Source organism: Nelumbo lutea, chromosome 4 (assembly GCF_056320005.1).
Source record: "Nelumbo lutea isolate HS-2025 chromosome 4, American lotus-T2T, whole genome shotgun sequence".
NCBI lineage: Eukaryota > Viridiplantae > Streptophyta > Magnoliopsida > Proteales > Nelumbonaceae > Nelumbo > Nelumbo lutea.
The window spans coordinates 36438232-36451623 of NC_142687.1; the positions used below are offsets into that span (position 1 = coordinate 36438232).

Below are 13392 nucleotides of genomic sequence, written 5' to 3' on the forward strand. Positions count from 1 at the left end.
ACTTGAATCCAATCCAACCCGATCCTAACTAAATCAAAGTTTTAGGGTTGGGGGTTTAACAACTTAGGTTGGGTTAAGATTGACTTCAACCCAACCTAACCGGGCTCGACTTGTACCCTTACATATTACAAACACTAATTTATTTTTAAGAGAGTATTAACATGATTCCACGGTTGTCCAAAGGATGAAACTAAGTAATACAAGAGTTGTAGCCATTTCTGGAACCAGGATTGGTTGATGTAGATGTAAAGAATGTCTTAGATGCCATGCCTATAACTGTAAGGGTGTAAACGGATCGAATTCGAATCGGATAAGGCAATATCCGAATTTGAATCCGATTAGAAAATCAAATATCCAAATTCGATTCAATATCTGACAGATAGTAAAAAAATAATATCCAAATTCTAATATGATTAAATATTCGAATATATTTGATTCGATTCGAATTTGATTAATTAATTATTTTAGATAATTAATACATATATAAAATAAATATTTTATTGATATAAAGTATATAAATATATAAATTATTTATATAACTTAAGTATTATATATAAATTATATAAAATATTTTATATATTATATATAAGAATTAAATAATCGATTGAATTTGGATATTTATCCAATTGCAACAGGTCATATCTGAATTCGAATCCGATTAACTATTCAGTAAGAATAGGATATCCGAATTCGACTAATTTTATGTTCGAATTATCCAAATGCGATTTGATTATATCGAATATCGAATTCAAAATAGAATTTTCAAATACCGTTGACACCTCTATATAAATGTGATTAGATCTAAACAAAAAGAGCCTAAGCTCTGATATCATGGAAAAACCATGGATGTGCAATCTTTGTCATCATATGGGGCAGGTCAATGTCATCGTTTTAATAATTAAAAAGGTCAATTTTAGGAAAGAAAAGTTCATCTACTAATGGCACCCACCATAACTACTCGTATGGGATGATGGCCATTGGCCAACTAAGGAACTGCAGAAAGCACTATTAATGTGAGCAAAGAAGTAGAGTTATCAATGGTTTTGCATCTTTGGAAATTGGAATGTAGGTGATATGAAGTATCCCTTAACAGATTATTATACCAATAAAAAGTTTTTTATGAGATAGAGCTCTCGATACGTATTTTTGCATGTTGAGAATATCATACTTTGAACTTTGATTAGCATCTAATAATAATAATTATATCAATTTCTTCTGACACTAATCCTGAACAACTAATAATAATACTTAGACGATGAAGAAACATCATGATCTTGTAAAATTTTCGACAATTGTTTTCAATTCTTAGGCTGTACCAAAGGAGTGAGATCTCCAATATACATATACATGGAAATCAATTATCGTAAAGCAGGGTTTGACTGTCAATTCCTTCATGGTTCGACTATGATACTAAAAGAATATGATATCAGAAAAACTTATAACCAATTTAAAGAATTAATTGAGGGTTACCGTGATATTTAAATGCGATTAAAATTGAATTAGAGCTCAGATTAAAGCTCAATTTAATTATACGCATAATAAAGGGGTTGATTGGTCAAATCCTCTCTGATATCATGCTTTTTTCCCCTAGCATAGATTTTTTCCTCCATTTGATTCCCATTGGACTCTTTAGTAGATTTGTTCCCACAAATTATGTCAAGCAGAATGGCGGAAAGTGCCAATTAATCACTCAAGCCAGCCACAATCAGTGCCCCGCATATTGCCCATCTTGACTCTTAGCTTGGCTTCCACCCAATTATGTTCAATTAGTCTAAATCAAAGTATTGCGTTGCAATGCTGTTAGCATGGACTAGATCAATCGGAACCCAAAGTCTTTGGTAGGGATGCATTTGTGATAGATGACAGATGGGATGGCTTGATTTCTTTCCTGGCTTGCGCCGCCCAACCTCCTAATTCTGAGTATTTCTGTGAATCCAAACACTCATAAACTTATGAATACAATTCATCTTGCCATGTCATTACATTGACCCTTGGGTTGCTACAAACAAAATGTGTAACACAGGCTATAAAAATTAATATTTAAAAGAAAATACACCATATGCTGGTGCAGTGGTACATCTAATAAGTGGGGTCCGAGTATGATTCTACAAAGACATAAAATCAGAAAAATTTAATTATAAGCAATCAATTGGTATCATAAAAACGATAATTCAATTAAGTGGTATTTACCAAAATTTACAGGGGCTTTAATTGGTCAAAACTTTTATGATATTATGTTTTTTAGATATCATAAATTTTCTCTTAGGTTGAATTTGGAAGGAGTATAAATGTAAATAAATATAGTGTAAATACATACAAAATAGTATAAAATACAAGATTTTGCATTCTATATATTTGTATTTGTACTCCTTCCAAACTCAGCCTTAAGGCTGCATTTGAAATTGGTGTAAAAGTTTATACTGATTTGATTTTGTCTGCTTTTGGAAGGAGAGTATAATCATGATCGACGTAAAATTCTACTCCAGTTCAGTTTTATATACATTTGGATGAAGTAGAGTCTTATGTCGATAATTGATGTAAAACTTATTAAACATAAAATTTTATATTGATTATCAATATAAATACTACATCATTTTATGGATGTAAAATTTTAGACTCTTCACTCATTGTATTTTTCAAAAGGCAAGGATCACTTGTACCATGTTTTACACTGATTCCAAAAACAGTCTAATAAGTGTCTACTTCAGACTGATGCTAATAGCGATGTGGCCCATGTTAGATTTGGAGTCCATTTCTTTCACGATGGATCTCATAAACATAATCTTTTGTGCCAAGTTGTGCACTAATAAATGCGAATTCATCAAAATTCAGGAAGGCGGTTTTGATGGGTTAAAATTACCAAAGGTGAAAATTGATGGTCTAATTTTTGAGGTCTGACCGATCAAAACCACGCCGTGCCCCTCCAAATGTAAGAAGAGAGCGATATGTCAGAAAACCATTCATCAATTACCTAAAGAAGCGAAAGTACATCCATTAAAAAAATGTCTGTATATAGTTTATTTTTTCTGAATTTAATCAAGCAAGAATGAGCTAAAATTGCACCTTTCTTTTTCAATTAAACATTATGATTTGAAGTCATATTTTCTGTAGTTTCCCTAAAGCCTATAGCTAGGACTGTCAATAGACCGAATATTGATCCAACCCAATCTGATCCAATGAGTCCATTTCAGATGGATCTGGTCCAATCAAATTTCCATGAATAATTTGAACCATTCTGGATTGGTCCAATTCAATGTCTGAATCATCCAATTCATCAAATTGGTTTTAATTTAGATTGGGTCCAACAAAATTCTGGTCTATTGACACCTATACTCTTTTTTTTCTGACAATGGGCCAAATATTCGTTCAATCTGTCCCAGTCCAATATAAGACCATTAAGTTTGGACTAGTCCAGTTCAATATTTCTTAGTGGCCTATCTGATCCATTCAAATTTATTTTGATTTAACGGATCCAATCCAAAGCAAGTCCCTTGACACCCCTACTTCTTTTCTTTTTTGTCTTGTTGAAAGCTAAACAATTGTTTTAGTTGCAGAAACCTGCTTAAATATTTGATTAGGTTGGGTTTGGATAAGCTTCAGGTTTTGTGTTTTAATAAGACTTCGTAATCTGGGACTCAAAAGCGTTTTAACTTTAAATTATAATGTTTTAATAAAACGTAATTCTTACCAAACACTCAAAAAACACATTTTTGCTCAATTTTCTTTTGCATAGCCCAAAGCTCAAAAGCAAAAACTTATCCAAATATTATGTTTTCAACGTTGTGGAATTCTGTAAGAAATGGATGCAAGATTATTTTGACACTGCTATCATTGTGTTAGGTTGCTTAACCTCATTTACATTTTCAGGCTCAAAGGAATGTCTCAAAGCCTTGTATAGCTTTTCTTTGATGCCGCCAGAATTATAGATGCCATTGGAGATCTGTCCATTGCTTTTGAAAAAAATAGGGATAAATGTCCTGCAATCCACTTCAGAAATCTGAATTACAGCCCTTCATAGATTACTAATAGCCCCTATAAATCACATTTTGCCCATGATTTAGCATCAATACATGCCGTGATTCAATCCACCCCTATAAATCTTAGCTCCACCCTAAGGGTTATTTTTGTCTATGATTTAACTTGGAATCCCAGGGGATGCTAAAGAGAGAGATCGCTACTTTTTCAATATGACATGACATAATCAGGTATGTTTTCAAATGACTGAAATAAGAAACTATTTTTATCTATTTATTTATTTGTCTTCTAGGCTCCGTTTGGTTTGTGAAAAGATTTGGGTGAGATATGAAAAAATGTGATGGAAAAATAAAAAAAAATAATTTTTCATTGTTTGGTTTTATTGGGATGGAAAAGTGTAAAAGGGGACCAAAGTATTGGAGGGAATCGACTGTTCATTCTCCTCGCCGTTCGAACTAGAGGAGCGGCAGCAATCTCTCTCCCTCCATTCTCTTTTGTTTTCTATTTCTCCTCCCTCATCTGACTTCATGCCACATTCGTCGTCCCTATTTCTTCCTCCCTTTTCATTGTCGCTATAGCTCTTATCAGCAGCAGCCTTATTTCTTCCTCTCTGACCGCTGTCGCTGCAACTCTTAGCAGCGGTAGCCTTATTTCTTCCTCCCTAATTGCTGCCGCTGCAACTCTTAGCAACGACAGCTTTATCCCATTCATCGTTAGCCTCACCTGTACAGAGAAGATCGTTAGCCTTATCCAGTTCATTATTAGCCCTGCAAAACTATTGAAGCTCGAATGGACGAGGCATGTGAAACCAGCAAAGCTCGAAGCTCGAAACCAACTGAGTTGGCACTATTCACCTTCCTCCTTCGTTCGAGATGAACAGGTGACGGCTACCCCCTTAATATCCCACCTCTCGCACTCTCTTTCTCCTCTCTTCTTCTTCTTTTCATTTCAATCTGTCTGTTTGTTTTCGATTGCCACTATAACTTGTATGGTTGTGCTCTTCTAACTTTGTTGTAACTTGTTCAGTCATCATCGCTGCCGCCTTCGGCTCGTGCTCTTCTAACTTTAATGACGATGATCCCTCCGGCATAGTTGTGCTTTGACATCTCTACCACATTATAGGAGGAGGGAGGGAGGAGAAATTCTGTTTTGATGCAATGCAGAATCCATAATTTGGAATCTCACATCCCACATTTTTTTCATCCCATCCCTTTTTTTCCTTAAAATAAATATAAAAAAAATAATATTTTTGAAATATTTCTTTTTTCTCATCCCGGAATCTATGGTTGTGCTAAAAATCAAAAGTATTTATGCAGGAGTGCTCATGTCTGGCACTGACAGAGCATTAATTCTGTCTTAAATAGAAAAAGTCGACCAAAGGTTCAAAATCAAGCCAAAACAAATTATTCAACCGAAATAACATCAGACCTAACACTAGAAAGACCTCAATATCAAGCCAAAGCCAACTATTTCAATCTAGATAACACCATACCCATTACCCATTTGTTGTCATCAACTAACAAATTGGAAAACCCTCTTTCCCTGCACCCAAAGAACATTCGTAAAAACCAATCCTAACAGACCTATAAGCAGCAAAAGCTAAGCCCAAACCCGGCCCATGCTCATCAACAGGTCTAATTGCAGCCTTACAGGTTGTTGTCCATACAAAATCATGGTCTAGCTTTATTTTCCAATCTAATGGGGAAATGAAACTAAAAAGCACCAAAACCCCTCATACCTTGAATTCTTGTTCAAAGAATATATCCTCCATTCCCTAAATAAGTCATAAGTAGCATTTCTGACTTTGTTCACGCTTTTATATGTTTTAGTCATTTAGTGATCTCCTAATTAAGGTTGCTTTGGATTAATTAATCCAAATTACTGCTTTAATTACCTGACATGCCAACTATAAACATCAATGATCAGTCCCAGACATGCATTTTTTTCCAACTGAAGTGAAGTGATTCTCAGTGTTTACATAAAAAAAGAAGATTTAAATGTGATGCAAAAATGCATGTTTCTCATGAATTTGCTAAGAGAAAACTCATCAAGTTCAGTAATTGCCACTATTTGAGCCAATTACTTTTCTTTGTGAGATGACCCACGCTCCCCTTCTCCATCTTTTCGAAGAGACTCCCATCATAAGCAGATCTAATGGTCTCTTTATGCAAGAAGCCATCCTTGTCCTTACACAGGTAATATAGTATCGTCCACTCTCCCCAGGCTGCAAGCCTACAATCAATTTCATCATTTTCACCTTGTTAGATAATCTACAACTTGTGAAGGCTACATAGCTTTTGATTAACTTGACAAACTGACCATCCATAGTAGTTTTTGGGAATCCGGTTGGCCTTCAACATTTGTGACAATTCCTTTGATGTTAAAGCGTTTGAACTAGAAAGAGCATGCTTGTGAAAGATCTCTTCAAACTTTGCTGGCACAAACCTACAAGAGTTGAAGTTCATATCAAGGAAACAAATATAAAGTATACAAACTATGATGTATCAGTGCAACTTGTGGAGCATGTTTGATATTTAGAATATGCTTCTTAAATTGGACAATAGAAAGTATCAAACCATACTATTGACTAGATTCTTTGAAGTAGAGTAGACATACCACTGACTAGATTCTTTGAAGTAGAGTAGACATTCTCATAAAAACAAATCAAGTAAATTAGTGTTATTACCCAATATTTGGATAGGGAAACAACACAAAGTGGCTACTCTCCGACAAGGTTCAAAATACCAATACACCTGATACACCGGTAGGGTCGTATTGGGCCATATCGATACTTTTTTTACTTTTTTTTTTCAAAACCGGTTCAGGGGACGGTTTAAGGCCCACCTCCACCCCCTGAACCAGTCAACCCCTGTAGGGGTATATCGGAGAGCTCCTAAAATGACACATATCAGCCAATACGGGCCGATACGTGCCAATACTTTGAACCTTGCTCTCCAACTAGAAACTGCATTATCACATTTATCAAACTGAGGTTTTTCTGTTGCACCAAGCAATAGCCCCTTTATGTTACTGCGGCCTGGTGTTTATGATGATCCAGGGCCTTAAAGGGTTGTGTGAAGCCTAAGTGGGCTAAGCACTTAATGCTCAATGGTATGGGTCATATTTCATGCAACTCAGGTTGGCCCAGGTTAGCATTTTACAAGGCCTAAGCACATTTAAATTTTGACAAAAGCCCAACCCCAGTCTGCCCATGTTGCACCCCTACCTTTATTTGCAAGATACCATTCTCCAGTATATGAATAAGAAAATCAGAAGTGGACAAAGTAATGGGTGTAAAGAGAGTACGTCCGTACGAACAAATTTTGAAAAAACATGAGCTACTCAATCTTCTGCAATCACTTGCAACTAAGTTATGAAGTCGCCATGAAACCTTCAAACTTGGGATCAAGATAACTTGTAGAACTGACTGACTGCGTCTCCTTCAAGACAGACAAATAGAGGGAATATCTAAGGATTTGGCTAGGAGAAGGCCTTCCGAGTAGCTGCAGCTGCAGCCTCAGTCGCCTCCAATTGCCCCTACCTTCAGTGTTTAGAAAAATGCTAGTATAACCACATGTTTATGCAATTATAGCATTCTTTGCCATACAAACATGATGGGGCCCATGAACATACACACTATACAACAAAGTTGGACATGTGGCAAATAGAAAGAATAGTTGCATAAACTCAAGTGGAGCCCTTTTGGCCCCATACCATGTTGCCACATGGAACATCCCTGGTCCAATTAGAATTCTCTAAATGACTTGACTAGCTAGTCCATGTTTATTATGCATATTCAACTAATCTACTATAAACTCCTCTTGATGCGTTTTATTTAAGAGCTTCTCTAATGGGCAGTGAAGGGTTCTCTTGATCCTAAATGCATTGCAAAAGCTTCTCTAACTTCATTGTTTAATTTATCTTTTTTTCTTTTATTGGAATTGATGTTGTGACTTTTCTGACCTTCTGGTGAAAATTGATTATTGCATATTAACTTTGCTTTTGTTAAAGAAAATTACTTACATATTTAACCAAAATAAAAGGTGTGAATTGGCAATATAGGAAAATATGCATCAAACAAGAACATTTTGAGAGTTTTGAAGAATACTAGGAGAAGCTCAGTTGCATATGCAACACCCAACAGATACAAGACAGAATGTCATTGAGAAAATGAGAGAAATACCTTCCTTCGGTATCATAGACTCCAGAATCGCTCTCATGCTTTGTTCTATGTATGCTTCTTATTTCAATAGGGAACAGAAGAGAAGGGAACTTCCCCTGCTTCATTGAGAACCACCATCAAACAGATTAGTTTTGTTGGTAAATGATAGAACGAGTCTTCTTAAAACAGACAAGTTTGAAATTCATTCATTGTTTGTTTCTTCTAAACATGTTGGAGAAAATAATCACATTGTTATGGGTCATATAGGGTTTTATTAGCATAACCAATAATTGTCATAATCAGGTTGGAGAAACAAATATTTATGATATATTAAATCTTGATATCAATTAATCATGTCTTTTTTTTTTTTATCAGAAGCAAGAAATCAAAAACAAAAAGAAGAAGAGGCTACACACATCTCCAAATGTCAGCACAAGAAATACGTTTTAAAGGAAAATAAACATGAGAAGAAAGGTTGGAATGAGCACAGTTAATAAGCCAATCAGCCACCCGATTGGTCTACTTTAACTTTCATTGATTTATATTTTATATTACTAACTTTTCTGTTGATTTACCTTTTGCATGGTTTACTTATCAATCACATTAAAGTATCAAAGATGTTAAAGCACGTTTTTCATTGATTCACCATGGCATTTTCCGATTCTGTATTGTTGTAGTGTTGTACATATTATTCTTGAATATTTATGTTGTATTGTTACAACGTTGGTGTATAATACCAATCACGGCCATGGGATCTCTTACAAGCAAAAGCTCTGCACGCATTGCAAGAATAGGCATATATTGAACATTGGGAACATTATGAATTCACGCAGTTTTTACTTGCATGAGATAGGCTTTGAATCATGATTTCTACGTAATTGTACGTGGAAATTAAAAAGTCTATGATGCTGCAAAGACATGATATCTGAAAGGTTTTGATCGAAAGCACATCTTATTATTATTATTATTATTATTATTATTATTATTATTTTATGATTAATTATAAGGCCCGGAAATGGGGTCTAGACTCTGGCCCATTCCAGTTCCAACTGTTTGGTAATGGAATGGTATTCCCTGGCCATTCTCTCCCCCTCTCTTTGGAATTAAATCCCATTCCAATTGATTCCTCCCCTCTTAGGAATGAAATATCAGTTGATTCCAATTTTCATTCTGATTCCTACATGAACCAAATAGATTATGATTAGTCAAATGGACCCTTTAAGTTTTTCTGATATCAGTGTTTTCAGCATTATAGTTGCTGTGTCTAAGAATGTCAATGGACTGATTTTAATCAAAATCAATTTGGACAGATGGGATAAACCAAGAATACATTAATTTGGATCAGTCCAGACTTAATGGTCCAAAACAAGGTTCGAAATTTCGATACATGACTTAATGGTCCAAAACAAGGAAGGTGCTTCAGGGTCTCAACTGGTTCAGGGGATGGACGGACCTTAAACCAACTCCTCTGAACCAGATTTAAGAAAAAACTAAAAAAAATAAAAAAAAAAAGTGACCGATACTTTGAACCTTAGTCCAAAGTATAAATTTATACTGAATTGGATTGGAATGAACCAATATCTTGATAGAAGATACCCGTCCAAAATGTTCCAAAATTTTGATTAGATTGAATTGGACCTGATGCATTTCTAGTGGACTGACATTGAACTGGATCAGATGGGAAGAAATCAGTCTAATTGACACCCTTAGCTGTGTCGAACTGTCGATGAACCCACGTAACGAATTTCACCTCCGGAACGTTTCGTGTCATGATTTCAAACACGTGGCATAAAAGGTCAGTTTGGTCAACAATGACTTCAATGTTAAATGCTTCCTACCCGCACGACCGAAATACCCACCTGTTTCGTTTGAGTGCAGACAAATAGCCACATAGATAGCGGCAAACAATTGCATAATGGACACGTTAAAAACTTAAAATATTGTTAATGCCTTGGTAAAGAGACCATAATCCATAATTAAGGAACTTCAGAACTTGGCACACGCCATAACCCATAACCCACCAGTGCGCAATTTAGCAAAGTACAGTGCAAAGCAGAAGAGAGAGAGAGAGAGAGACTGAGAGATGAGAGGACGGACCGGGCGACTTTGCCAACTGAGAACGCTATTGATGAAGATGGCAGCGGCGACGGACAAGGGGATGCCACACCCGATCGCACGAAACCCTGAAACATATATTAGCAAAAGTGCTCGATCGATAAGATAATTAATAGAGCGATCGACGATAAACGTTAAGGAGAATAAAAAATAAAAAACCGCAGAGAAGGGAACCTTCGAAGGTCTCCCATGGATAAATAAGCCCATCTTTGTTTCTGTCGAAGAAGGCAACGTGCTTCTGGAGAGCAGTCTGATCGCCATTAATGGCCTCCCCGCCATTAACACCTGCAATGCTTTCCAGGCATTAATTAACCTTAAAAAAAATAGGAGTAAAGACTATAAAATTAAACACAAAAATGAATAGAGAAAAAGAAGGTGAACTCGCTTTGTGTGTTAGCAGAGTTTGCTTTGGACCCAGTAGAGGGATTGGCAATGAATGCTTCATCTTTATTATTAAGGGAGAGATGAAAGGGCTTAGAAAACAAACAAGAGTATAAGTAAGGAGGAACAGAGCAAGAGGAAACGTTAAATCCAGGTAGGAACATTTTTAATATACTTCTTCGCTTAGAATCTAGACACTGCCCTTTCTTCATGTTCTCTTTCTGGTTGTGTTATACCAGAGCGATGAAGAAGAATTGAAGAGGGTACTACTACTACGTGTATGAAGCAAAATATCCGTAAAAGGAAAGAGTGATGTACGTGTTACTTTTTCTGCCTACAATAAATCATAACAGATAGCTTGTCAGCGTGTCACCTGTCGATGGTGTTGGGCATTATATGTATCGAATGGAATCGAGATTGGTTTTACCATAAAAATGATCTCTTTTACCATAAAAAATTATTTTTTTTCACGTATTATATAAGATTATCTAAACAATTGGTTCGATTTTGATTTGATATTTTGAAAAAAAAAAAGAAGGTATCAGTTCAATTTCTATTTTATTATTACGAAAAACTGATAATTAACCGAATTAATTAACCGGTATAATTTATTCTAATCTATTTATAATTAATAAGTCATATATTATATCATGTTATATATTTCTAATATTTATATTATAATTTTATATATTTATTTATAATATATTATAAATATAAAAAAGCAAGAAACCAAAGAACAAAACCAATCAACCAGTTAATTGATTGGTTTCAGTTCGAAATTTTGCAAAAACTGAGGCCCTGTTTGATATTATTCCCTAAAAGTAATTCTACCGATTCTTGTGATTCTTAGGATAAGAATCACGTTTGGCTCAAACCAGTGGATCAATTCTCATTCGGAACGGAATGAAAAAACCCCTCTAGAAATGCGATTCCCCAAAGTGAAAAAAGTGACTTCTCAGAAATGCAATCTTCGAGTTCGCGTTCTGTGCACCATGGGTGTATTGGACGACTGAACCCAAGAATCAAAGTCGTCCACGTTGATCAGAAGGAATGCGTAACGTTAACATTTCAAATCCCATTAAGTGGATTCGATGGTTCAACCGGTCGCAAAATGAAAAAATGACTTTTTCTTAAAGACTGAACCTTATACACACACCAGCGACTATACAACAGTGAGTGACCCGAAGCAGCGACCGTCGGTGGCGATGGTGAGAGCTCCGGTGGTACGTTTCTCTCTTCTTTTTCTATTATTTTGAGTGCACATTTCTTTATAAGGACAAGTGGACTGCAATCTATCTCAGAAATCTACGAGCAGGATTAAGTTCAGCCTAGAAATCTTAGCTCCACCCTAGGGGTGGACTGAACTATAAAAACCCCTTCTATACCTCTTCATGGCCGGGCTCGAGTTTGATACAAACAGCATATATAAATTGCGTACCAAAATAGCTTCTTTGTATAGTGGCAAGTCTGTCAACTTAGAAGAGGAAAGGGCTGCTATACAGAGGAACGTGCAGTCTTCATTTAACAATTAACAGGTCTATCCACTTAAAAGGGGAAAGGGCTGTTATACAGAAGGACAAGTTGGTCTTTCTACAACCTCAAGACCAACTCTTCTTCTCTTGTCACTATGCCAAAGCCATATGGATGCTAGCGCATATAGGAATAAACCCAGAATCCATACAGAACCTGCATCTCCCACAATTCATCTCCACATGGTTGTCAGTCAAATTATGCAATCTAACTAAAGATACCAAAAAATTCTATATTGCAAAGCTCCTCATCATTTTTCGTCTTATCTGGAACATAAGAAATGTTAAGCAGCATGGTCAACCCATTCTTCACCCAACTCAGCTATTAGAAAAAGCTGAAACCGACCTCAGTCCAGAGACAATCCATCCTCCCAACAGAACTATCCACAACTTTCATTCATGGGGAAATCCTCCCCATATTTTATTCACTGATGGAGCCTGCATGTTTGTTACATGGACTGTTGCAATAGGATTCATTTTATTATCTAAAGATCTAATTGTTATTTCTGCAGAAGGTCGGAGAGTCTTGGCCACATCTGCTGCCCAAGCTGAATGGTGGGGCTCTGATTTTGTGATTCAGCAGTTGTAACTTGTAAATACAGTTAAAGCGATACTCAGGAAAATAAACTTTCTCCAATCCCTACATAAATCTAAAAAGAGAACATGGGATTCTTGGTCAATTAGATCAAAATCCCATTGACCAACTCTCCCCCTCTCAAAATCTAGAAAAAGAATGCCCCCTAAAAGTCTATCTTACATCCAAATCCAATAGAATTCGAATCCAGACCAAGATCTCTGATCAAATTTTGGATCGAATTTCGATTTCAGTTTTCATTAGTTGGATTCGGATATTCTATCTGACTCAATTACAACCCTATTAACGGATGAAAAAGATAGATTAGCATCTTCAATTTAGGAATGCCAATAGGGCAGGTTTGGGGTGCGAATCATATTTCCCATCCCCGTCCCCAACTTTGATCCTCGTTGGGATAAAAATTGTCCTCCATCCCAAATTCTTAATAGGGACGAATTCTCTGTGGAGACTTGAATCCTCAAATATTTTTATTTAACAGTCTTTTTTGAAAAATAAAATTTCTCAAAATAAATACAAATTTTAAAATATAAATAACATTTTAAATTTATTTTGATGGGAAAATCTATTATGTGGGAAAGATATGATATAAGTAGGGGTGTAAATTGGACTGGATCTGGTCTAGTCCGATCCAATCC

General features: G+C 35.8%; 1 pseudogene across 1 annotated transcript; it reads right to left on the reverse strand.

The window, feature by feature from the left end:
* Positions 1 to 5882: 5882 nt before the first annotated feature.
* LOC148855211 (putative peroxygenase 4) lies at positions 5883 to 10897 on the reverse strand (annotated as a pseudogene). The gene is made up of 6 exons (XR_016113170.1): positions 10638 to 10897; positions 10427 to 10537; positions 10235 to 10320; positions 8159 to 8253; positions 6295 to 6420; positions 5883 to 6207 (listed from the first exon to the last, which is right to left on the reverse strand). The product of XR_016113170.1 is annotated as a putative peroxygenase 4 (transcript).
* Positions 10898 to 13392: the final 2495 nt, after the last annotated feature.